Source organism: Benincasa hispida, chromosome 3 (genome assembly GCF_009727055.1).
Source record: "Benincasa hispida cultivar B227 chromosome 3, ASM972705v1, whole genome shotgun sequence".
Taxonomy (NCBI): domain Eukaryota; kingdom Viridiplantae; phylum Streptophyta; class Magnoliopsida; order Cucurbitales; family Cucurbitaceae; genus Benincasa; species Benincasa hispida.
The window spans coordinates 62,976,493-63,002,931 of record NC_052351.1 but is presented as its reverse complement, the minus strand read 5'-3'; positions in this window follow the sequence as shown (position 1 = coordinate 63,002,931).

Below are 26,439 nucleotides of genomic sequence, written 5' to 3'. Positions count from 1 at the left end.
TAGACTCCAACCAATGATAGAAGCTATCACTGATAGGCATCAATCAATTATATACCTTTTATAAGTTTGCTTACTAGTTTATTTTCATGTTTGTCTTATTTTAGGTACATTCACTATCTATGAAGCTGATATAAATGGGCATTTTAAGTATTATTATATGGTTATTGAAGCATCAATTAAGGTTTGGAAACATTGTAAACCCAATATATCTGTTGATGGCACGTTCTTGAAATGTAAATATGTTGCATTCTTTTGACGACTTTAACAATTAATGCCAACAATCAAAATTTTCGTTTGCTTTTAATATTGTTGACTCTGAAAATGATACATGGAGATGGTTTTTTTAACAATCTAAAGAACAGTTTTGACGAACGAGAGGGATTGATCATTATTTCTGATCGACATTTTAGCATTTTAAATGGTGTTATGAATGTTTTTCCAACTGACGAGTATTGTGTTTTTCTAAGATACCTTTTGCAAAATATGAAGTTTACTTATAAGGATTCTTTAATTGCTAACATATATTATAATTGTGCAAAAAACTTATAGAATCGATAAGTTTGAGTTTTATATGAAATGGATAGAATTGATATATCCTACTATTTTGAAATGTCTCAATAAAGTTGGTTTTGGGAAATGGGCACATGTGTATTCTAGGAGAAGAAGGTATAATATGATGACTACAAATATTTCAGAGTGCTTGAATAATATTTTGAAAGAGCCTAGAGAGTTCCCTGTTGCATAATTACTTGATTCCATTAGAGAAATACTTCAAAATTGATTTTATGAAAAAGGTTAATTAGCATTATCCATGAAGACTGTTTTGACTAGTTGGGTGGAGTCTGAGTTGTGAGAGCAACACAATTAGTCAAGAAGCTTCAAGGTACAAAATTAGCCATTAATATAAAAGATAAGACTAATTTTAATTTACCAGTGATAGCTTCTATCATTGATAGTGGAGGGATTTGAATCCCGCCAGAAGCGTGTGATCACATTCTTTGACTCCTTGAACGAATTAAAAATACAAATTAAAAAAGGTTAAGTAACATACCTTTGTCGATCCACAATTACAGCAAAATCTCCTCCTCGAACTGATAGTCTTCTCCTCGAAATCTTTCTTTTCCATGAGATCTTCCTTGCTATAACTCTAGCAAGGATTTTGCTTGTGGGAACCACTCTTGAAAGATGAGAGGGAATGAGGAAGAATAATTTTTAAAGAACTATTCTCTAAAAATTGGGAGAATTTTTCTTGGGAGAAATCTCTACAGAATGTCTGTAGAGATTTGTGTTGTAAAGTGTGGTGACTAAGTTCCATGAGGGCTCCCTAGGGCTCTATTTATAGAATACTACTAGGTTACTCCTAATCCTATTAGAATAACTCCTCTACAGAGATATTTAAATTAATATCTATTATTATCCATTATTAAAAGATATTTACTCAATTAGTATCTCATATTAAATGGTCTTAAATATTTAAATCATATTTAAATATTTATCATTTGCAAAATTTAATTATCTACTAATATCCAATATTAAAAGATAATTATTCATTTGGTATCTCATAATAAATGGATTTAAATTTGTATTCTCTGCATTATCCCTTTAATTTGAATCTTATTCAAATCAAATAATTAATTATTTGAATCATATTCAAATAAATTACTTCTCCCAATATCTACTTTATTTGAATCTTGTTCAAATTAAATAATTTATTTATGTATATAGATCTCATCCAAATAAATCATTAATTATTTGAATCGTATTCAAATAATTTAATTCTTCATATTATAAAGTTTAATTTGAATCTCATTCAAGTAAACTTTATAATAAATCATGTAATTAATTATATCTAATACAAATAGTATTTTCCCTCATAAATTTGAATAATTCAAATTTTCCTCCAACAAATTTGATCCTTGTTGATCCGTTGCTGAGGTCGTAAGGGAACATTATGGACCTACCGATCATAGATTTTAATGATCCAAGATTAATTAATTAATCTCTTTAATTAAATTGACTGTCACACCCCCTCATGAGCTCACCTCAGTATAACCCGAAAGGAGGCGTGAGGACAGTAGATACCACCCCTTTTAGTGATACGTACAACCCATCATCCTCGCTCTAACTCATTTTACCAGTATTAAGAAAACAACTATAAGTATAACTTTTTTGAAAATCAATTTAAACAACTTGAAAGGTCTTTACAAACATTTTCCCAACCCCTTTTACAATTAAAACAATTAACATTCTAGCTTGGGGAAAACATCGACTTCTCGCAGCAACCTGGACTCTTCTACCACCTGTGAAGGAAAAACATAAAAGAAAATAGTGAGCTTAAAGCTTAGTTAGTGATAAACATCTTACAGGGTCTCTTTCAACCCTTAGAACCGGAAAGCACAATCAACACATCAACCTAGCGAGGTTACTATTCAAACCTCAAGCTTGAATGAGTCCATCTCTGTCCTACCTACACATACAGTAGATAGTTAATCATGTTTATTCTGTCTCCTATGTGCACATAGATCCCCCTCTTATGGGCTCAGAAACTAGGCCCATCAACCCACTGACCATCCCATATAAGGTTCCTAACACGGGCTCAAGAACTAAGCATTATGGCCCCCTGACCATCCTGTAAGATTCGATTCTGCCATGGGCTCAGAAACTAGGTCTTTCAACCTTCTGACCATCCCAGCCTCACAGCCTTATCCTTGTTCATGCTGCTCATATGTCAATACAAGCATAGCGTTTATAAATATATGCTTAAGACCTTTAAAAAGAATACCACTCACAGTTTAATCACAGGAACCTTTTTCCTCCTGCAAGTTCCTGGTTTCCCTTGTTTCCATCTTAACTCTCGAGCCTATACTAGTTCATTTATCATCTTAGAATCTCATTTTTAGGGCTAAAATAACCTTAGAATATCTTATTGGCTCTAAACTGAGCTTACCAACTCATACTGATATGAAACTAGGCTCCTGAACACTTTTGAACAATAGTTGGATGCAACCTGGCCTTTTTTACATAGTTGGAGCATGGTCAACATCTTCTGGACCCCTGGAAAACACTTGATTAATGCATGGACTATGCTGGACACATAGTTTTCTCCTAGTTAACACATACCCTCTTGGTCAATGCATGGGCCTTCCCCGAAACCCTAATTTCCCCTAGTCTCTCTCTTTTTGAGTCTCATTTGAAGGAAAATGTGTTATGAGCTAAAGTGAAGCCTTTCCCGGAGTATTTATAGGCCTTTAGAAGCGTCCTTGTCACCCTATTCAGGCCTCAAAAGCATAACACATAAGTTGTTTGAAAAACCTAAGTGTCAGCACCATGCAATGTCCAACACAAGGGTCCTAGATGTTGGATTCAGGAAGCAAGCAGTGGAAGTAAAATAGGATCATTAAGCATTCTAATTTATTAATTTTGACTTCAAACTAAGCATGCTCATAAAATATAAAGTGAGTTTCAAACATACCTTTGAAGATCTTCTTCTTCAAGCTCGATTCAGCTACAATCTCCTTGATTTCTGCTCGTGAACCACCACAAGGCTTCCCTACTATCCTCTAGGTGCCTTAGATTGAGTTGTGGGACTCAAAACAAGTATGAATTGAAGGAAATTGGAGGAGGAGGTTTGGTTTATTAACTGGTTGAAAAATAGTTCTTCAAACACTGTTTCTCAACAAATTGCAATAGATTGCATGCCTCATTTCCACATAGACTTCAAGTTTATATTAGCATGAACCATAATTTATGCTTGAATTATTGAGCTAAATAGGAATGGAATTCTGTGTGAGCTGCTAGGAAGAAAATGGGAAAATCCCACTTTTATAATTTTCCTAATTTCTTCTTTTATTTTGATTTCCAAAATAAAAAATCCATTTGAATTAGAAAAAAATGAAAATTTATTAATTTTACAAAATTAATTCAATATCTAATAAAATTAATAAATTAATTAAACAATTTAATTAATCTTATTAATTTAATATCAAATATTAAATTAATTTGCCACCAATTCCATTACCATGAATCTTTATTCATGAATTTAATATTTAAATCATATTTAAATATTAATCGATTCTCCAATTCTGTTTAATTTCAAAATTAGACATGTAATCATATCACATATAATTACTAATTCCCTTAATTCTAATTTGAACGTTTCAAATCAAGTTATCACGCTACTCTAAGGCTAATCCGTTTGTGAGCTAGTAGAGGGACCTAGTGGACCTACAGATCATGGGCTCCAACGATCTGAGATTAATTGGCTAAACTCTTTACATTGAATTAACCCCCATTTGTTAACTACTGGGTCATTCCACTAAAGCCCGTAGCTGTACTCCCCTCACTGTAGTTATATTGTGTCCACTCGATATAACCATGATTAGTAAGTTAACCCTTCACAGATTGTTCGTAATAACTACTGGGTCAAAAGGTTGTTTTACCCCTGAGATTACCTCTTATTCCTACTTATCCTCTAATGAACAATTAGTTTGTGATCCGATCATCAAATCGAGTCCCTCTCGGACCAATGAGAGGGTGGGGACCCCTTGTTCAAGACCCAAAGTCAGTACTTAAGGAAATAACCTCTCTACTATCCCTGAAAGTGGGTAGGATTGAATTCCATCTTGCGCCCTATGTCTTCAGCTATCTACCTGGTTTTACCCCTGAAATGGGAGGCTTATTGAGCCAGCACTGTTGAGCCAACCCTTAGCTATGCAAATCTAAGGATATTCCCGAATAAACAGAAGTTCATAGTTAGCTCAGGATTAAGGTCAAGTTACCTAGGTCATCGTCTTAAAATAATGAATCTTAAACAGTAAACAACGTTACAAAGTAAGAGTGACTTATTTCGTGGTCCGATCTTGTGCAAACTCATTACACAGGACGCCTCCACTCCTCATGTCATCACATGTATGAATTAGGATCACTTCGTTTGTAGCACTTTACAACTCCTTGTAACAACTACAGAGTAGGCCGCATCCAATAATGTTACCAAAATAAGGCATCCAACCTAATTCATATACTATAGATCATTTTGACTATTTACTCAAAATTGATCCACTTTTATGTCTCTACATAAAGTTCAAGTACTCATATAATAGTTATAGATCTCTTAGTTTATTGGATTTATTTCTAAAACGAAATAAGCAATTCATATATTCAATAACAACTTTAGGGAATGAGTTTATTGTTTACAAACCCCGAGTTTTAGGACATAAAACCCAACACTAGACACCTCCTACTTGCATGGATGCTTGAGGTGTCTTCACCATGCTATGCCCAATGCATAGGCCTTTTTGAGGTGTCACTCCAGCCTATACATGCCCTACTATGCGTCCACCTCACCTTAGGCTTGATTGGGTCTTCATTTGGTTGAGCCACATACCTTATTTTGCTGTCAATTCAACCTTATTCTCCAAGTTTCCTCACACCAATGCATGTAACCTAAGTTGGGCGCATGGTTACTTCAACAACTAACTTCCATGCGTCCAACACCTCCCCCATGCGTCCATGATGGTATTTTCAACGCATTCTCACATAAGTTTGGATGTATGATTCCTCAACTTAGCCCCTAACTCATCCCATAGTATCAAAATTAGGGTATGTGTCCAACTTACTTTGGTATGCATTTAGTTAGGGTTTTAGGCTTCCTTGGAGTAACTCTCTCCCAAGGGTTTGTCTTATGTTTCCATCTTGCTCTTCCTGAAGTCTTAATGGAATGCATAAGTCCTCCCATGCGCCCATAACCTCCCTATGCACCAACCCTTCTTTTTTTTTCCCTCTTCCTTAGCTTCTGTTTTCTCTTCAATGCATAGTCTATGTTCGAACCTCAAAGACTTAGCTATGTGTCCTCCTTGTATTACTTTTTTCAAGGGTATATAGATGCCCTAGTTTATTGTATTTTCTTATTTCTCAACATTATATATTTGTATATATCTGTAACTCACTGGAGTTCTAGTCCAAGTGGGAGATTGTTGGGAATATCCTAAAACTCGTAGTTCGTAATAATGGAAAACATATTCTATTTATCAATAGAAGTATTATTGAAGATTTTATTCAATAAAAGTTTTATTGAAATTGAAATTGCATTATGTTATAAAATCCAATAAACGAATCCATGGCTATACTTTATGTAGGGACATAAAAGAGGATCAAGTTATAGTATATAACAAAAAAGGTCTATAAGTATATGGATGAGATTAGGTACCTTGTCCCGGGGAAATAGTGCATCATATGCAAAAGAGTTTTGCATAAGACTGGATCACAAAATAGTCACTTTTTCTTTATAATGATCGTTCAATGTTACAACTGACTATTTCAATTCGATGACCTAGGGTAACTTGATTTTAATCCTGAGTTAACTATGAACTATTGTTTATTCGGGATTATCCTTTGATCTATATAGGTAAGAGTAGTTCAATAGCACTGCTCAACAAGCCTCCCATATTGGGGATAAGACTGGATGGATAAGACTGGATAGATAGCTGGGGACATAGTCATGCCAGATGGAAATCACACCTACCTATTTTAGAGTTAGCAGATAGGTTATTCTCTTAAGTACTGATTTCTGGTCTTAAACAAAGAGGCCCTGCCCTCTCATGGCCGAGAGGGACATGGTTTATTAGTTGGACTATAAACCATTTGTTCAATAGAGGATCAATGGGAGCTTAAGAAGCAAGATATATTTACAGGGATAAAATGGTAATTTTGACCTAACTATAAATACGAACGAATTATGAAGGATGCCTTACTGATTATGGTTAAATCAACTGGACAAAAATATATCTATAATGAGGAGAGTGCAACCATCGAGTTATAGTGGTATGTTTTGATGGTTAACGAATATTGATTAATTTGGTTTAAAGAGTTTAGCCAATTAATCTCAAATCGTTGGAGCTTATGATCTGTAGGTCCATAAGGTCTCTCTACTAGCTCGTAAAACATTACACCCTGGATTAGAATATTGAGCAAATTTGAAGCGTTCAAATTCGAAATTAGGGTTTGAATTTGAAATGTTCAAATTCAATTTAGGGTTTTGATAATTATATTCGATATAATTAAACGCTTAATTTTATCAAAATTAAACGTAATTGGAGAGTTCAAAATATTTAAATATTGATTACATGAATATGGATTCATGTTTGAATTAGTTGTTTTATTAATTTAATATTTGATATTAAATTATTATTTAATTAATTATATTAAAATTAATTTCAATTTTTTAAGAAATTCAATTTCTGGAAAATTGATTTAAATTATGTTTAATTTAATTTAAAATTAAATATAATGGAAAATAGAGATTTGAATTTTGAGTAGAAAAATTCAACATTTGATGTTTTAGTGGATTTTTCCACATTTCAACACCTTGCCCACTCACTTAGTGCTAATTGAAGTATCAATTAGCCAAATGTATGAGTGCTTTGAAACACATCCAAAAAGTGCATTTTCTGGGCTTAGAATTTAGTTAGTTTTATGCTTAATTTGAGATCTTTGATGTTTTTATTGTTTGGTTGTAGGAAATCGAGCAATTGGATGAGAACAAGCAATTTTGAAAGATTAATGACCAAAATACCCCCAAGAAGGTCAAATTTTTGACATAGGGCATTGATCAATGGAGAAAAAGGAAAGAAAATTCGGTAAATCGGAGGCAGGGCAATGTTGAACAAGCATTGCAATGCTGCCCTGTGATGCTGTAAGGCAGAGAGCTCATGGAAATAGGGCAACGTCGCAACGCTGTATGCTACGATTAGTAGTGTTGAAATTACTGTCAGCGTTGCAATGCTACAATTGCTGTCTATATAAGTAGTTTTTGGTCGATTTGATTCGGGGAGGCAATTTTAGGGCTATTTTGAGAGCGTAAAGCAATATTTCAATGAGGCCTCCCTGGGGAGTGTAATTCTGGATAGAGGCGGCATCTCGAAGCTTCAAAGGATTGAAGATTTGAAGAGAGATCATTGGGTTGTGATTTTGGATTTGAGGACGAGAGTAAAGAACACGACTTGCAATTTCTTCCCTCTTTAATTTTCTATCCTTTGTGTTTCGAAACCTCATGAATAGTCTATGTTTATCTTGTAACCATGAGTGAATGATTTGTGTTTCTAGGGTGTTGATCTAGTTTTATGGATTGCAAAAACTAATCTGGTTATTTTGTTGATTGAATTTATGCATAATTATTTTAGCATGTTTGTTCTTAATGCTTTTGATTAACTGATCACCAATTATGTACTTTACTTAATGTCTGTCTCGAGAGAGAAGATGTTGAGTTGGATCTAGCATGTTAAACTATTAGCCTAGTATGAATAAGAATGATTCATTAGAAAGGGTTGAGCTCGAGAGAGGATGCCTGGATAAAAGACTCCTAGATCTATAATTTGCATGAATCAATCTAAGGTCAAAATAATTAATTTGGTTAACCCGTTTAACGAAATCATACTCTAGAGCGTGTCTTTGTCTAGTTTCACCTCAGTTTTATCTTTTCTTGTTTTTTAGGATTAGATTAGTTAGGTTCTCATCATAATCTGGTCCCCTAAATAAAATTAGAAGAATCTCTGAATAGCTAAAAGAGTCAAACCAATTCCTCAGAAGAAGATACCCAGTCTCTTAACCGCTTTACTATATTATAATTTCACGCATTCGCTTGCGCTACCATTAAGTTTTTGGTGCTGTTGTCGGGAAATTGTGTTTTGAGTACTTTTAACATTTAAGATATTTGACTGATTTTAATTTAGGGTGTAGATTATTTTGTTTTATTTTATTTTCATTTTTTTATTTGAGTCTTCTCTTGTGCGATTGCTTGTGGTATTTACTTTACCATGTCTTATTATAATTTTGGGTGGCCTTATTAGTTTTACCAACCGAATCTAGGTCCAACACCACCACTAATGTCTTTCAACCTATACCCATACCCATATCCCATTAGTTACCCATCCCATGACCATAGGAGTTTTTATGTTTATAAACCCCCAGTAGAGAAGAAACCTTCTTTAGAGGACCAGTTAAAAGAGTTTATCTTAGACTCCCAATTTAGTAGATTTTGTATGGAAGAGAGGAGGAGGTTGTATAGGATAGAAGCTCAATTGGTAGAAAATGAGGCAACCCTAAAATGTTTAAGAGATCAACACAGTCTGATGGTTAATGCATTTAGAGCCTTGTTTGAGAAAAATATTTCCAATGCCACTGAGGTAGGGAGGTCTGTGATTGTAGATCCTGATGATGGGGATGAGTTGGAAGCATTAGAGTGTTGGGTTATATGTCCTAAAACTCGCAGTTTGTAATGTAACATATTCTATTATCAATAAAGATGTTATTCAACATTACTTCAATAAAGTTGTTATTGAATCTATAAATTGCACTTATAAAGTCTAAATCCAATAAACTAAGATTCATAGCTATTATGAATACTTGAACTTTATGTAGAGACATAAAGATGGATCAAGTTCGAGTAAATAGCCAAAACGGTCTACAGTATACAAATAAGGTTGGGTACCTTATTCTGGCAACACTATCGATGCGACCCACTCTGTAGTTGTTACAATTTGTTGTAAAGTTACTACAAAAGAAGTGATCTTGATCCGTTCATGTATTGACATGAGAAGTGGGGGCGTCCTATGCAATGAGTTTGCGTAAGATCGGACCAAGAAATAAGTCACTCTTACTTTATAATGTTGTTTACTGTTTAAGACTGACTATTCGTTTAAATGACCTAGGTAACTCGACCTTAATCTTGAGCTAACTATGAACTCTTGTTTATTCGGGATTATCTTTAGATTTGCATAGGTGAGGGTTGGCTCAACAACGGCAGCTCAATAATCCTCCCAATTTAGGGGTAAGACCAGGTAAATAGCTGGGGACATAGGGTGCAAGAAGGAACTCACGCTTACCCAATTTAGGGATAGAAGAAAGGTTGTTCTTTTAAGTATTGAATCCAGACCTTGAACAAAGGGCCCCCACCCTCTCATTGGCCTGAGAGGGATTCAATTTAGTGATTGGATCACAAACCAATTGTTCATTAGAAGATCAATGGAACAAGAAGCAAGATGTAATATCAAGGGTAAAACAACATATTGATCCAACCGTTATTACGAACAACCTGTGAAGGGTCGACTTACTGATTATGGTTAAATCAAGTGGACATAAATATATTTACAGTGAGGAGAGTGCAACTATCAAGCTATAGTGGTGTGACTTGATAGTTAACGAATACTGATTAATTTGGTCTAAAGAGTTTTGGCTAATTAATTTTAAATTGTTGGAGCTCATGATCTATAGATCCATAAGATCCCTCTAGTAGCTCGTAAAACATGAACACCTTGAACTAATGAATTGAGTGAATTTGGAATGATACCGATTTGAATTGTCCAAATTGAAATTAGGGTTTGAATTTGAATAAGTTCAAATTCAAAAATCAGGGTTTACATAATTATATTCGATAATTATTTAACGTTTAATTTATCGAAATTAAACGAAATTGGAGAGTTAATAATATTTAAATATTGATTTAAATATTAATTACATGAATAGGATTCATGTTTAAAGTTAGGTGTGTGATAATTTAATATTTGATATTAAATTATTATTTATTTAATTAAATATGTTTAATTAATTAAAAATCAAATTTATTTTCAATTTTACTTCAATTTGAGAAATTGGTTTTTGAAATTTTTGGATTTAATTAATTGTGAATTAATTAAATTAAGTTTTAATTAATTTTAGAATTAATTAAAGTTAATTGAAATGGAAATTCGATTTTAGTGGAATCTTCCCACATTTAGAGAAGTTGCAGGTGTTCCTTCTCTATACACACACATTTCCCACTTAAATCATGCAATTGAAGCTGGCATAATCTTGGTTCAATAGTGCTTGCATGAAGAAAGTTCATAAAACTCTTCAATTTCAGAGTTTGAAGAGAGATTTTGATAGAAAAATTGTTTTTTGCTGAAGAACATTATCTTCCTCAAAACCCTCTCATATCCTTCACCAAATTCACTTCAATTTGGAATTTCATCACTCAAATTCAAAGCTGAGAATAGTAGAGAATATCTCTTGGTGGTTCACTAAAGAATTGGAGTTGAAATCACGTGAAGAGCAGCTTGAAATTGGGAGAATTCAACAAAGGTATGTTGTTGAGAAGCCCTCTTCTTAAATTTCTGTTTAAGCATGCTTTTAGAACTCAGATTAAATGTAGTTAGAATACTTATTGATTCTATTTGCTTCCGTTGCATGTTAGCTTATCCTACTAATTGGTATTAGAGCATGATTTAAGCACTTAATTAGCATTAATTTGGTTTTTGGTGGGTGTTTTTCATAAGTTGTATGAAAATGATGAACTGATATGGTTTTTCTGAGTTTTGGCATTGTTTTCTCTTCAATTATGTTGTAATTCTTGTAATTGGCTCTTGTTTGATGGGCTTTAATGTGTGTTTAAGTATCTGTAATCCGATTGGAGGCATTAGAGTTGCAATTAGGATGTAATTGAAGAAAGAAGTGAAAAAGGTCGAGCAGAAGGAACTAGATTTTCAGCCACTACCTAATACTCGATGCTCGATGCCCCATACTCGATGATGTTTAGTGAAATACTCGATGCACGATGCCATACTCAATGAGCAACTCGATGATATTTTGTGAAATATTCGATGCATGATGCCATACTCGATGGTACTCGATGCTCATACTCGATGGTATTTTGTGAAATACTCGATGCATGATGACATACTTGATGGTACTCAATGGCATACTCGATGCTTGATGGTAGTCGATGGTTTTTGCCTGGTTCAGCCTAATTTTGAGCATTGAAGGTCCAGTTCGAGAGGTTTGGGTCTGGTTCAAGGCGGTTCGAGTGATCCAGAAGTGTTTTGGAGCCGGTTTTTACTGATTTTTGTAATATTTAGGCCTTTGTTTGCTTGAAAATGCCAAAACTAAAACCATATCAAACCGTGTTTAATTATTTATGCATATAATGTATGGTATAATTAAATAAATCTTGTATGTGCATAAAGTATGCCATGTAGATTTAAAATCCCACCATAAGAAGCATGTTACATGTATTGAAAGTATGTTATAAAGTGTTATAATATACAGTATGCATGTATAGGGTTTCAAATGTTTTAATATAAATGTTATATTAAATGTTGAATGCCTTTGATGTTTGTTATGGATGCTTAGCATGTCTAAAATTTTGTAATTTGTTATAAAATTGGGTTAGACATTTAAAATCCATAACAAAGATAAGCTGCATGCTCACATAAGTTAACGACCTGTTTTAATAGTTAAAATAGGTCGACATCTTGTAAAATATGGTTACAAACTCAACTGGTATATAATCCTGTCTAAGGCTGGGGGTTCTTAAGTTGACGATCTACGAAACACCTCCTACTTGGGGATTATGGCCAAATCATTGAGCGTTGTTAACCAATTTTATGAGTGATACGTGAGTGGTGTGAGGTTTTAAAACTGGTTTTTCACCTAGACATCGTAGGTTAAATCCAAATATAATTACTATACTTGGATAAACACCTAGACTTAGGTTGTATAATTAGCCGAAATAAACTTGAGTAAACATATACCCAAACAAATGTTAGGACACTTCAGTGGAAGTTTAATATCATATATGATATGCTATTAGAACACTTCAATGAGAATTTATTAGAATGCTTCATTGAGAGATTAATAACGTATATGATATGTTATTTTTAGCTCTCGCATCCCTAAGAGTTCACATCGAGATTCATGCATCGCTTCGTGTCAATTATGAACCTCGACTGCTCCAATCGGAAAGTGTTGGCTCGAATCAAGATCAGGCAAATAGGGGAAGTTGTTCACAGTAAAATCAAAAGTGATTTTTTATTTTAAATCTCACGTCCTAAGATGTTCACAACATGAGATTCGTGCAAAACTTCGTGTTGATTATGAAACTCGGCTGCTCCATTCAGAAAGTGTTTGCATGGGGTCAAGATAAAGGTGAATGAATGGAAGTTGTTCAATGTAAAATCAAATATACGATATATTAATTTCAACTCTCACGTCCCTAGAAAGTTCACACTATGAGATTCGTGCAACGCTTCGTGTCGATTATGAACCTCGACTGCTCCATCCGGAAAGTGTTTGCATGGGGTCAAGATCAAGGTGAATGGAGGAAGTAGTTTTCTCTCCTCAATTTGGAGTCAAGAAGAGAGGTAAGGTAGAATAATGATTATTATGGGTAGATTTAGGTCCAATGGGACCCATGAAGAGAAGCTCCTCCAAAAGAGAGAAGCACTAGCTCAAATATGAGCCTAAGAGATCATAGATGAGCCCCGGAGAGCCTGGGCCTAGAGAGCTAGACGTGAGATGCATAAGAAGCCTAGAAGGGTTTAACCCTAGAGAGCCTAGGCATGAGGACTCATAGGAGGCTTAGAGAGAGAGCTTAGAGAACTCATGGAAAAAACTTAGTAGTGGCGGCTTAGAGAACCCATGAGGAACTTAGAGAAAGCTTAGAGGACTCATGGAGCTTATATAGAGCTTAGAAAACCCATGGGAGATCCTAGTGAGCTCAACCCATTAAAGCTAAGAAGATTGTATGGACAAGCCCATTGAGAGGAAGTCGAGCTAAGAAAGAAGGTCGACTTATGAAAAGAGGTCGAGCTAAGAAAGGAGGTCGACATCATAAAAGAGGTTAAGCTAAAAAAAGAGGTCGAGCATAGAAAGGAGGTCGAGCTAAGAAAGAAGGTTGAGCTGAGAATGGAGATCGAGCTCAGAAAAGAGGTCGTGTTGAGGAGGTCGAGCTGAGAAAGGAGGTCGACCTAATAAAGAAGGTCAAGCTAAGAAAAGATGTCGAGCTTAAAAAGGAGGTCAAGCTAAGAAATGAGGTGGACCTTAGAATGGAGGTCGACTTGAGAAAGCAAGTTATGCATGGTTTAGCCATACATTGGCTATGTATTGTGGTTAGTCAATCGTATGTCAGAGACCTACCCAATAGCTGAGCACATTTATGGCCAGGATATGTAACGACTTTACAATGATGGCTAGGATGGGTTGTTGGAATAAATGGTATGTGGCCCTTTCATTAAGGGTTACATCCTTTCAATTTCATAAGGTACGTTCTTTCATTAAGAGATGCATCTTTTCAACAAATAACTAATTTAAAGAAAGGTATGACTATTCAAATAGCCACGAATTGTTCCATAAATATGACATTTCTTCAAAATGGTTTAATACATTTTCATAAGAATTTTTCTTCCTCAAATAAAAAAATATCTCCATTTCAAAATTTGTTAAAGTGTGGTATATCCACAAAGTATAGTTCGTTGATCTTGTGGACGAGGTGCTATTTTCTTAAGAAAGTTAATCCATTCTATCTTGGGAGGCAATTACTCAAGAAACTCAGGTATTGGAGTGAGTAAAATTGTCTTAAGGAGACAGTGTAAAATCATTGGGCTTAGGTTCTCTCACATTTACAAGGTTATGTATTTTAGTATATTTTTGTGAAATTATTCATCTAAGATTTCTCTCAAATAGGTAAGATCGTACATGAATTTTACTCTGTTTTTTTAATTTTCCCTAATGGCTTAACCATTAACAAAAAAAAAAAAAAATGTACTTTACGGTTGTTCTTTTGAAAGAAATGAAGGAAAACAAATCTCCTTCTAGATTTTGTTTTATCATGCATGGTGTGGCTGGTGGGATTTTGTTTTGTTTGTTTTAAATTTTGTGTTATGGAAGACCCGACCAAATTTTAATGTGATTTCTTTTGATTTTTTTTTTTTACCGTTTTTGTTTTATATTCATTGGTTAGTTTGGTTTACATATATATTATAAAACAATAATTTTATAGATTATGTTTTTATGTATATGAATATACATTTATTTTATTGATTTTGTGACTTCTATAATATTTATATTGTTTCCATTTGCTTCCGGTATGTAAAATCAATGAGATTCTGCTCATCGACTTCACCAGAACACATACATGTATAAAATTATTTTAGAATATGTATGGTATGTAATTTTGTTGAATATATTATGATTTTATGTGTATCTAAAGTATAAATAAGCTTAAGCATTCAAACGAATATTCAACCACCTTTACATTTTTCTTTACAGTTTGTTATATAACTACTTGTATCATCTAAAATGTATATGTTGCGAAATCGACAATTAAAGAACACAAAAGGAACGTAGAGTAGGGAAGATCGACACACAGATATATGTGGTTCACTAACAGTGTGTTAGCTATGTTCACGGGCAGAGGGAGAACCATATTATTTGAGAGAATGTTTTCAAAATTACATCATCAAATGGTGCCTCTATGGTTAGAGAGTATATATATCGCACTACTCTAAACCCTAGGGTCAAAAAACGTAAATAACTGCAAATAGCGAGACCCCCTAGGTTGTTCGAAGTGCCAGCAAACAGTTTCAAGGCATTTCAACAGTATAAATATGCATCATTTACAATTTGTAGAAACAATCTTAGCTTACAAGAAAGCTACAAGATCTATAAAAAAAGTGTGACTTAGCTCTTGAATAAAAGATTCTTCTCCTTCCCGTGGATGTAAGCACTGTATTGCCAAACCACGTGTATCATCGTGTAGATCTTCTTCTCTTCTTTCACTTTACAATATTGCATGTTCTTCTTCTTCATTCACACGGCAAACTCATGAGAATAATCAACAAGAAAAGAGTTAGCAAGAGTTTCCGACAAACAAAGGAGAGAACGTGAGAGAGAAAGAAAATTAATTTGTTTGAAATTCATTTCCCATCAGAGCAGAAGACATCACTTCCATCAGTGGATTTATCCACGTGTTGCACATCAGCTGGCAGATTGTGGAGCAACCTGGACCAAGTTTTCTACCAACCAAAAATAATTTGGGGCAAAATAACTTGGGTTGATCATGGTTTGGATCGGCAAAAAGGACCAGCTTCATCATTTGAACTTTTTTTTTCATTCAAGAATTTCAAGCGTACAGGCCCAACAGTGCCTCTGGCTTATTGATTATAATTAATATTAATTTTGTTAATATTGTGCATCTAGTTTAATTGAAATAACCATCCAAATGATATCTGCATCACTGTAGAACAAATTTTTTTAATATTCTTTCAAGTTAGATCTGCAAGAAATGATTTTCTAGAGATTCTGTATTTATTTATTTTTGTTTAGAAGTGGATTTTCGTTATGTATTTACTCTTTGATTTGATTAAAACAAAGAAAAACCAAATAGAAGGAATTTGAGGTTGAACATAAATATCAGGTTGGACATTTTTTTATTATTTGTGGCATTTTTGTGATTCATACATTCTTGTGGTTTTGCTGAAAAGAGGTTGTTCTTTATGTTTTTTAAATTGAGTAATTTTCTAGTTTGAAAGAATATTGAAATTGTTGACCCATATATACATGTATAGATTTTTCTAAAGAAAAAAAATTTCATGTTATGGTTGTTGATACTGAAAGCTACGAAAATTTGCTTGAACGCTCTTTCGTGTAGTTTCATAATTTCAGTACCTATAACCACTTTGTTATGGGAGAAAAATGCTTACACACAATGTTTTTGTGTTGAGGGTGAGATATTTCATATTCTGCTTTAGAATAGATGGTCTTCCTTATATCATTTTTCCCATAGGTTGAAAACAATATTCTAGTGCTTGCAGTTCATCATTTAGTATATGTGCACTGGCCTATTTTTTCTTTTTTGCACTAATGTCATTCTACAGTATGACAATAGTGATTTAAGCTATGAGTATTGAATTTCCTTTTATTATTAATTTTTCTTGTTGGCTTATTTTGGAAAAAAATGCTATTGTAATATTGAAGGAGAAGCCTGTTGAAGGAGAAATTTTGGACTAATAATAAATTGTCACGTCATTTACTAAATTAATGACCACATTCCAAATCATCAAATTTGGGACCAATTAGGAGTGGACATGTGTCTTGAATTGAAGTTGAAGATAAAGTCTAATGATGCCATCGTGACCGTTGAATTAGATAAGATTAATTTAGCGCAATTTGATATTATTATTTGAGTTAAAATTCAATTAAGCCCAAAAATAGGTTGAATTTGACCCAATTGTCAAATCAGACCCAAATCCAATTAATTAGGTCTAAAGGCCAGCCCATTGACCAACCAAACCTAATTTGAGCCCAAACCCATGTAAGGCCCATAAGAAACCTCTATAAATAGAGACCCTACCTCATTTAGGGGAGGAATTGAAGGCAAAATCTCTCTGAAGATCTGAAGTTTGAAGCTCCATGGATCTGAAGAACATAACTCCTCTAAAGCTTTGAAGATCAGAAGACACTAAAGATCTGAAGATCAGAAGACATATCAAAGCTCTAAAGATCAGAAGATACTAAAGTACTAAAGATCAGAAGACATATTAAAGCTCTGAAGATTTAAGCTCCCAAGATTCAAGACTCAAGCTCTTAAGTGTTAAGACCGAAGCTTCTCAAGCTTCGAAGACTGAAGTTCTCAAATTCTGAAGAACTGAAGATCTGTAATATTTGAAGCTTTGAAGATTAGAAGATTTATAAATAGAGAAGCTCTCCTCATTTGAAAGGGTAAAAAATTCTACATTCCAGAGGGCCTAGAGAGAATTCTCCCAACAACCAGAAGACTCCCTGACTCCTGAAGCTGACCAAGATACAAGCATTCTTCCAAGACTTTAACTCCAAGATCATCACGTGCTTCACTTCCTCAAATCAAGCGTATGCATTCGACCGAGAGAGAATCAGAGGATCAAGTACTAAAGATCGAACCACATCGCATCAAATCAACATCAACATCAATACCAACTCAAGCTTAACTCCACGAAACAAGTTTCTCCGAAAGCCTTGTGCGAACACTAATCCTGCAAGAAGATCATCAAGCCCAAGGGCCGATCATCCAAGAAAATCAACAAGCCCAAAGGCCGATCGTCCAAGAAGATCATCAAGCCTAAAGGCCGATCATCCAAGAAGATCAACAAGCCCAAAGGCCGATAATTCAAGAAGATCAACCAGCTTAAAAAGTATAGTTTATTTTGAAAGCATCAAAATATTATGTATTAGAGATTGTACTCACTTTCCACAAAATTAATACAAATATAAAGTTCAAGTTTTACGAAATAAATTTCTCTTGAAATCTCGTGCGAACAAATTGGCACACCCGGTGGGACCTCACAGGACTTGTCACCTATAACCATTCAAAGGAGAGCATGCAAGAGCAAAAACAAGGTTTTGTCTTTGTAAGAAAATCTGGTAGCAACTAAGGAGTCTTTTAAAGTCAAGATCATCATAAGAGAAAATCCCTTGTTTGACAACTTTGCCTCTGCTTCTGACCAATCAAAGGAAAAATCATACCTTGACATAGTATCTTTCATGATGGCTAATGTAATGACTGAGTCAGCCATGGTAGAGATGGAAAGAAAGATAAATCTCTTAATGAAAGCTGTATAGGAGCGAAATCATGAAATTGTTGCTTTAAGAGATCAGATACAGGCTCGAGATACTGCTAAGTCGAGTCAATCTCCAACTACAAAAGTCAATAACAAAGGAAAGACTGTCTTGCAGGAAGACCAGCCGTAACAATCCATCTCTATTGTCGCCCTGTCAATTCAACAGCTGTAGGATATGATTACAAACTCCATAAGGGCTCAGTATGGAGGACCACCACAATTTTCCTTTATGTACTCCAAGTCGTACACTAGGAAAATCGACAATCTGAGAATTCGAGCTGGGTATCAACCTCCAAAGTTTCAGTATTCCAAGCAAGGTGCAGTCCGAAACAACATGTTGCTCACTTCATTGAAACCTACGAAAATGCAGGAATAGAGGAGACCAGCTAGTCAAGCAGTTCGTCCATACTTTGAAAGGTAACACTTTCGATTGGTATACTGATTTAGAGCCGGAAGCGATTGACAACTGGGAACAGTTGGAAAGAGAGTTCCTCAACTGCTTCTACAACATAAGGCGCACCGTTAGCATGATGGAGCTGACGAACACAAAACAGCGGAAAGAAGAGTTGGTCATTGATTACATCAACCGATGGAGAGCTCTGAGTCTGGCTTGCAAAGATAGACTCACTAAATTATCTACAGTGGAGATGTGCACCCAAGGCTCCCAACAAAACTCAGTCTGAAGCTACCTCAAAGCTAGAAGACAGTAGCTACAAAAATAGGGCAACGTCGCAATGCTATACCTAGTGTTGCCACGCTCTAAACGTTGACGGGAAAAAATAAAATGTGTGCGTGCCTTTGCGCAACCGAGCGTCGAAGCCAGCATCAACCTTGGGATGCAACGCTGTGACCTTTAAATGCTTCAGATGTTCCAGATTTTCAAAAGAGGTAGATTTTATTTTATGATTGAGAAGAAAATTTCATATCGAAATTAGAGAGAAAAAACCACGAATTTAATTTTGTCTTGAGAGATTTCTTATAAATTCACAAGTCTTTTTGTGAATTTCTTCATGTATTTCATCAATTCTTCCATGAATTCCTTCAAGACTTCTTTAATTAATGCCTATGTAAGTAATTTTCTTAGGAAACCTTTAGTCTAGGTTTAATTTCTTGAGATCTTTTGTGTATTTTCTTATTTTTTTGCATTCTTGAATGTTCTTATGTTGATTTTGAATAAAAATTAATGGAAAATAGTTGACGCCTTGATTCTATTAATTTCTTGAATGCAACTCTTGCTTGGCACTGTTGCATAATAGTAAGATGGGTTGCAAAAATTAAGATTTCTTGTTTTAATTAGGACATTCTTTCCAAAATTAATTCTTGAACTTCTTAATTTGGAGCATTCAAATAATTGTTTTTGAAACTTACTCTAATGTGTTTCTTGAATGTCATAATCATGAGAACCCTAGTTTCTAAAACAATCTAAGAAAAGAAATGAATTTATTGAATTGAAATGTTTTTTACTTAGATTAGGGCTAATTGGTATGGTAATTGTTAATTAGGTAATTGGATCTTCAGGGATTTTACCCTATTGGATTATGGGATGTTGAATTTTCATGTTTTTGTTCAAGATCAATGATAGAATTAATCTAGTTAATAAAGATTTCCCAAGAATCTCTCTTTATCAATTCTTTACAAAAAAAAAAAAAAGAAAAGAAAAAGAAAGAAAGATTTTGTTACAATTGCGTTTACTTTGATTGTTGTAACGACCCGACCCCTAGGACTCAAGCTAGGCCGTTACTAAATACATGTATGCATGGAACTTAAAATGACACCTTTCTATGGTGAAATAAATGCTAAGTAAATAAGGTAAGTTCAAAAGTCTTTCATTAAATTCAAATATAAAAAGACAACAATAGGGTACCCATAAATCATAAATGTTAATAAATAAGTCTGAAAACAATTCTTAATAGTAAGTTTCAGACATCAAAACTGAAAGTTAAGCAAAACATGAAAAGAAATCTAAATCTCATGAGCGGAAGCATAAAACTGGTCCCAGTGGCTCGATCACGAATTCCGCTTGTCCATCACTGGTGCATCTCTATCTTTACCTGAAACAAAAACATGAGAAAAATGAGTATAAAATACTTAGTAAGTAACCCCACTACTGGGTCAGGTTAGGCATCTATGTCCTCTAGATGCCTACCTCTGATAGAACATAAAAACTACTCTAGTCCTCAAGGGACACATACATACACGAACTAGTTTCTATCCTACTGTAGTGAAGTACGCCCACTACCTCTGGTGAATCCCGAAGGAAATGCAATCTGGTGAATGCCGAAGGAAACACAATATCTAGTGAATCCCAAAGGAAACACAATCTGGTGAATCCCGAAGAAAACACAATATTTGGTGAATCCCGAAGGAAACACAATCTGGTGTATCCCGAAGGAAACACAATATCTGGTGAATCCTGAAGGAAGCACAATCTGGTGAATCCCGAAGGAAACACAATATCTTATGTACACATGGTTATGCATACACCTCTTTCATATACACATAACCCACTTAATGTGTACCTCTTTCGTATACACATAACCCACTAAATGTGTACCTCTTTCGTACACCTGGTTAAGTATACACCTCTTTCGTATACACATAACCCACTGAGTGTGTACCTCTTTCGTACACCCCAGCTATGAATGTAGGAATGCATACCTCTTTCGTACACATGGTTATGTATACACCTTTTTCGTATACACATAACCCACTGAGCGTGCACCTCTTATGTACACCTCAGTACCCTTTAGGTATGTATCACTTTCATACACACAAGCCCTTGTTCATCTCTTTCATGTACTAACGCCCTTGGACATGCATCACTTTCATGTAGTCACATAGTCTGGAAAGGAAAAGAGATTACATCTAACTTCATATTACATACAACATTCACATAATCATGAGTCCTCTAAAATCTCCTCATTAAGATCATGTTAGTTAACCTCAACGTACGTGTTTAATCTAGTTTTAATGGATCAACTCTAGTACATCACTTTCATGTACTAACTCATGTAAAATATCAAACATTTGAAATTTCATAATACATCATATAGCTTACACACTTTCATAATAAATCACATAAATACGCACATCAACAAATGCTCCAACTTTCACCTAACTTTAAGACATTTCAGTAGTAGTGTCACTTAACTCATAATTTAGGGTCATGCTTAATCGTATTTTTAATATGCCTCATGAAATTCTAAATCATGCTCATACATTCAGACATATTATCACATGCTCTTATATCTTTTCTAAACAATCTATTTAATCACAGAACAGTCAAAATTATCCTTGTAACTAGTCTTAAAATCCTCAAAATAAATCATAAATTTATCGCCCGACACAAAGGTGGTTCCAGTAGTGAGATTACTTACCTTTACTCGCAAACCTATAGAAACTACCAAGCTCAACCTCTTCCTTGCCCAACGAAATCGAAAGCCTACAGGATCAAACTTAAATCACCCAAAACAAAGACACCAGGACACCTCAAGATCCAAACCAAACACCTAACATCATGGCAAATTATTTTAGGCTGCAGTCCATGATTCAGTCAAACTTAAATCGAGAAATTCATAAACATACAACATGCTTAACAACCCATATAAGTTTAGAGCCTTACCCTTCACCAAGATTCATCGACTACCCCTTTAATTGGCTGGACGACAACTTCAGCAACCTAAAATTTCGCCCTACATCCAAAATATGATGAGTACCAGCCAGTCAAGGCCAAACTCTAGTGACTGTTCAAAATCCTCAAGGAATCTAATCAAAACAATTTACACTTACCCTTAATCCAAGATTCTGACAAAGACCAAAGCGGACCCGACGCGGTAGGGACGACGACAATTGGCAGTGGTGCGGCGGACGTGCGATTGGAGCAGCGGACACATGGCTGGAGTGGCGGACGTGCGGCTGGAGGGGATCTGAACGAGCGACTCGGCTGGACGGATGCTCACAGCTGCGGTTGGAGAGCTTCTGGTTGCTCGCGGATGGAATGAACGACTGAAAGGGTCGGCTGAAACCCACGAACGGCGAGCGGCGCGACTGAAGGAGGGTTGATGGCTGGGCGACTAGCGGCACGTGGGGGGTGAATTCAATGAGGTGATTGCTCATGGGTACTAGGCTCGATGGAAGACACGATGGTTTGGGAGGTTTGGCGGTCGGGGGGGTGGGGTTGGGGGTTTTCGAGCAGTGTGTGGAAGAAGAAGAAAGGGATTTTTGGTTTTTTTTATACATAATAATAATAATAATAAAACTTTAAAGGAAATATAATAAACTTTTATTTTATTCTTTTCCTTATTCTACTTTATTTTATTAACTTCCTTTCCTTCCCAAAATGAAATTAATTCCTACCATTAATTTCCAAATGGAATAATTTCAACGTCAATCTATTAAATTCCCGCAATTACACTTAAGCTCGAAAAATTCCAAAAATGCTCTCAGTTAATAAAAATTACCGAAATTACATAAATAATGAAAATTCGGGGTGTTACAATTGTACTTAGTTTTCTTTAAAACAAAAAAACCCCCCATTTGTTATATTTTGGAATTCAATAATCAAAATCTTGCCAATTAATAAGGTTCCTTGTAGATCGACCTCTTACTTCCGCTATAACTACGTGTTAATTTTAGTTGTTGTTTGAGCATTATAAATTTCATTTGTCTTAGGTTAAATTGAATTAATGACACTGATTTTATCCCGAACAACCTTCCTCTTAGTTTATGTTGCTGATGTTATTGCTACTGGCAATGATTCTACTTTATCGATACCTTGATTAAGTCTCTTGATACGACGTGTACACTAAAAGATCTGGGTAGGCTGACTTATTTTCTTGGCATTCAAGACATTATTTTGACTCTAGATTCATTATAAATAAAGCCAAGTATTTTGATGACTTACTCCAAAAATTACAGCACATTAATCTCAATCCAACTCCATCTCCAAGTGTCCTTGGAAAGCATTTGTCCCTTAGTGATGGAACACCTTTTGATGATTCCTTTATCTATCGAAGCACGATAGGCGCACTAAAATACTTTACAAAAATCTTGGCCAATTTTTTACAAGACCTATTGATCTCCACTGGTAATTCGTCAAAAAAGTTCTCAAATATGTTAGTGGTACAAAGAATTTACGTTTTTTATTTTAACCAAGTTCTTATCTAACTGTTTCTGCCTATTTGGATGCTAATTGAGCATCCAATATTGATGATCGTAAGTCGTGGCTGCTTATTGTGTCTTTTTTGGGGGTAATCTTTTCTCTTTGTCCTCAAAGAAACAAATGGCAGTGGCTCGGTCAAGTAAAAAATATGAGTATGGGCCTTAGAACATGCTTCCTTTGAAATTATATGGTTGAAACAACTACTTTCAGAACTTGGTATGTTAACTTCCTTGACACCCATTATTTGTTGTGACAACCTAACCATCGGTGCTTTTGCAGCCAACCTAGTCTTTCATGCTAGAACCAAACATATAGAAATTGATGTTCACTTTATCAGAGATCAAGTTCTTTGTGGTGCTCTCGAAGTTCGTTACATTCCCTCATCGGACTAGCTTGTTGATTGCCTCATGATAACGGGCATAAATGCATGTTATTATAGTACTAAGTTATTAAACAATGCAAGTTTGCGTTGATAAAATATATAAGATTGTGTCCAAAAAGCATTAACTTCATAACATTATGGTCGCATGCGTTCATCGTATGAAAACAGTTAACTTTTGTATTTTTTGCAGAATATGCATTGACGCAAGGTGAAAAATGCGATCATAAGAAATCAACGGTCAAGCGCAGCGTCACCGCAAGGCTTTGTGGTGATTTGTGCTCATAAATATCAACTCAAGAAGGATTGCCACATAGAGCCGGCGCAACTTGGTGGGCGCATCTAGGTGAAAAGCATAATAAATCACAAAGGGACAGAAAGCTGATGACGGTCGAGTCCGAATTAAGTTGACAAGCCTCTAATGAACTACTGTAGCAAATACACTCAGCTTTTCGGTGACAAATATTCGGTGCATTAGACAAAGAATTAATGCCATCCCATCAGTACAATCATAAGAGAGAAGACGCCTTTCACCCCGTAGCTCTATAAATACCGAAGGCAACCTTCAGTAAAGGAGTTTAGACAGTTAGAAAATTTTGCCTAAAAAAGAAATAGCCTTGTTCATAGTTTTCCTTTTTACTTAGAAGACGGAGCTAGAAAAGGGAAGAGACGCTGGAAGATCGCCCTGGTCAGCTCGAGAGAGAACCCAGAGGTGTGGAAAAGCAGAGAGAGAGCCGACTCTCGCAAGAACGAGAATATCTGTTGAACAGAGTAGAGAAAAACAGTGAAAGCCTTGGGAAGCAAGAGATTGCTACCAGGCTCTTTATTCTTATTTCGCATTGTTATTTTGTATTTCAACTCTATATCTATAAAATGGAACTTGCTTATCTACATCTGTTCACTCTCTTAAAAGCACGCACGAGTAGCTAAATTTATCGAATGGGTTGAGAAGAACTAAGCTAACATGACCTAGGATCTTCATCGCATGCAATTATCTTATCTTAAGCTATGCCCAACATCCCTTTAGAGCTACTCGAGAGAGAGTCTAAAGAAAGAACCTAAGACTTGAGAGAGGTAGGTTAGAATCGAGAGTCGAGAGAGCGAGGTTAGACTTGCATAAGCAAGAGATAGGGACTTAGAAATAAGCTCTGTTTGCCAACATGCATCGCAAGCACCCTAGAGATAGGTTTTAATATTATGTGGCCATCTTGTATGTGTGAATGTCAATTGTCATTGCATAAATAAGAATAGAGGCTTATGTGTAGGTCCTATAGACTCATCGCATATATCGCATGCGTTCTAGTACTAGAAGCCGTAGCATTTGCATTGAGAGATGATTTGCTATTGTATGTGTGTTGCATGATCGCATAACATGAATGTAATCCTAGGAAGTGTTAGTTGAACCCCTTCTCAACCCGTTTCCCACATATTCATCGCATCTTCTGTATTATCAACTCTTCTCATAACTCCGTCACATACATTTCCTTTATACTGCAAATAAAAACCCAAAAAAATTATTGATTTATTGGCTACTGCAAAGTCTTCTAAAAAATTATCACTACATACCGTTTTCCTTAGTCCCTGAGTTCGACCTTGGACTTGCCAGCAAACTCAGTAAGGTTTATACTTGGATTCTGCTGAGAAAACTTGTTGCATAACGCATTTCCATCACCGCAATTCATTCCATTATTTCTTCACATAAAATAATGCATCAAGTTTTTTGCGCCATTGCCAGGGACTTCGGCAATTTAGTGTGCTAACGATAATTTTTCTGATTTCTTTGCAGCTCTCAATCTCTGGCAAATTACGACCTAGAGATTGAGAGGACGTTCCGATGAATATTGAGAGATAGCTGGCAGTAACAACAACCAGATAAAGACGATATGGCGGAGCAGCTTGGAAACGGAGCACCAAATGAAAACAATGTCATGGCAAAACCAATCCTACTGGCAAACGATCGTAATAGGCCCAATCGAAACTATGCATCGCCAAACCTCTACGATTTCTCTCTAGGAATCATGAGATCTACCCTCGATGGATCCCGATTCGAAATGAAATCGGTGATGCTGCAGATGATCCAGACTGTTGAGCAATTCGAAGGAAGGCGTGGCGATGACCCGCACGCCCACCACACAACGGATTACCAGACTATTTGTAAATGGAGATCTTTTATAACGGATTAAATCCCGCTGCTAATGCGGCAGCCGCTGGTGGTCTACTAGACAAAACATATGATGAGGCTAAGAACATCCTCGATCGCTAAAAATCACGAGGACTGGAGAGAGAGCGATCAAAGATTGAGAATAAAGGATAATGATGCAAATAATGGTGCTATTGCTTCACTTTAGAGTCAGATGAATACGATGATGAACTTGATATAGGGAATCGCAATAACAGCCTAACACCGCATAGTGGGCAAGTGAACATAATCAGTCAGAATGCCGCAAGGTGTGCGACTTGCGGTGAAGGACACGCAATGGAGGAATGGTCGTAGACCC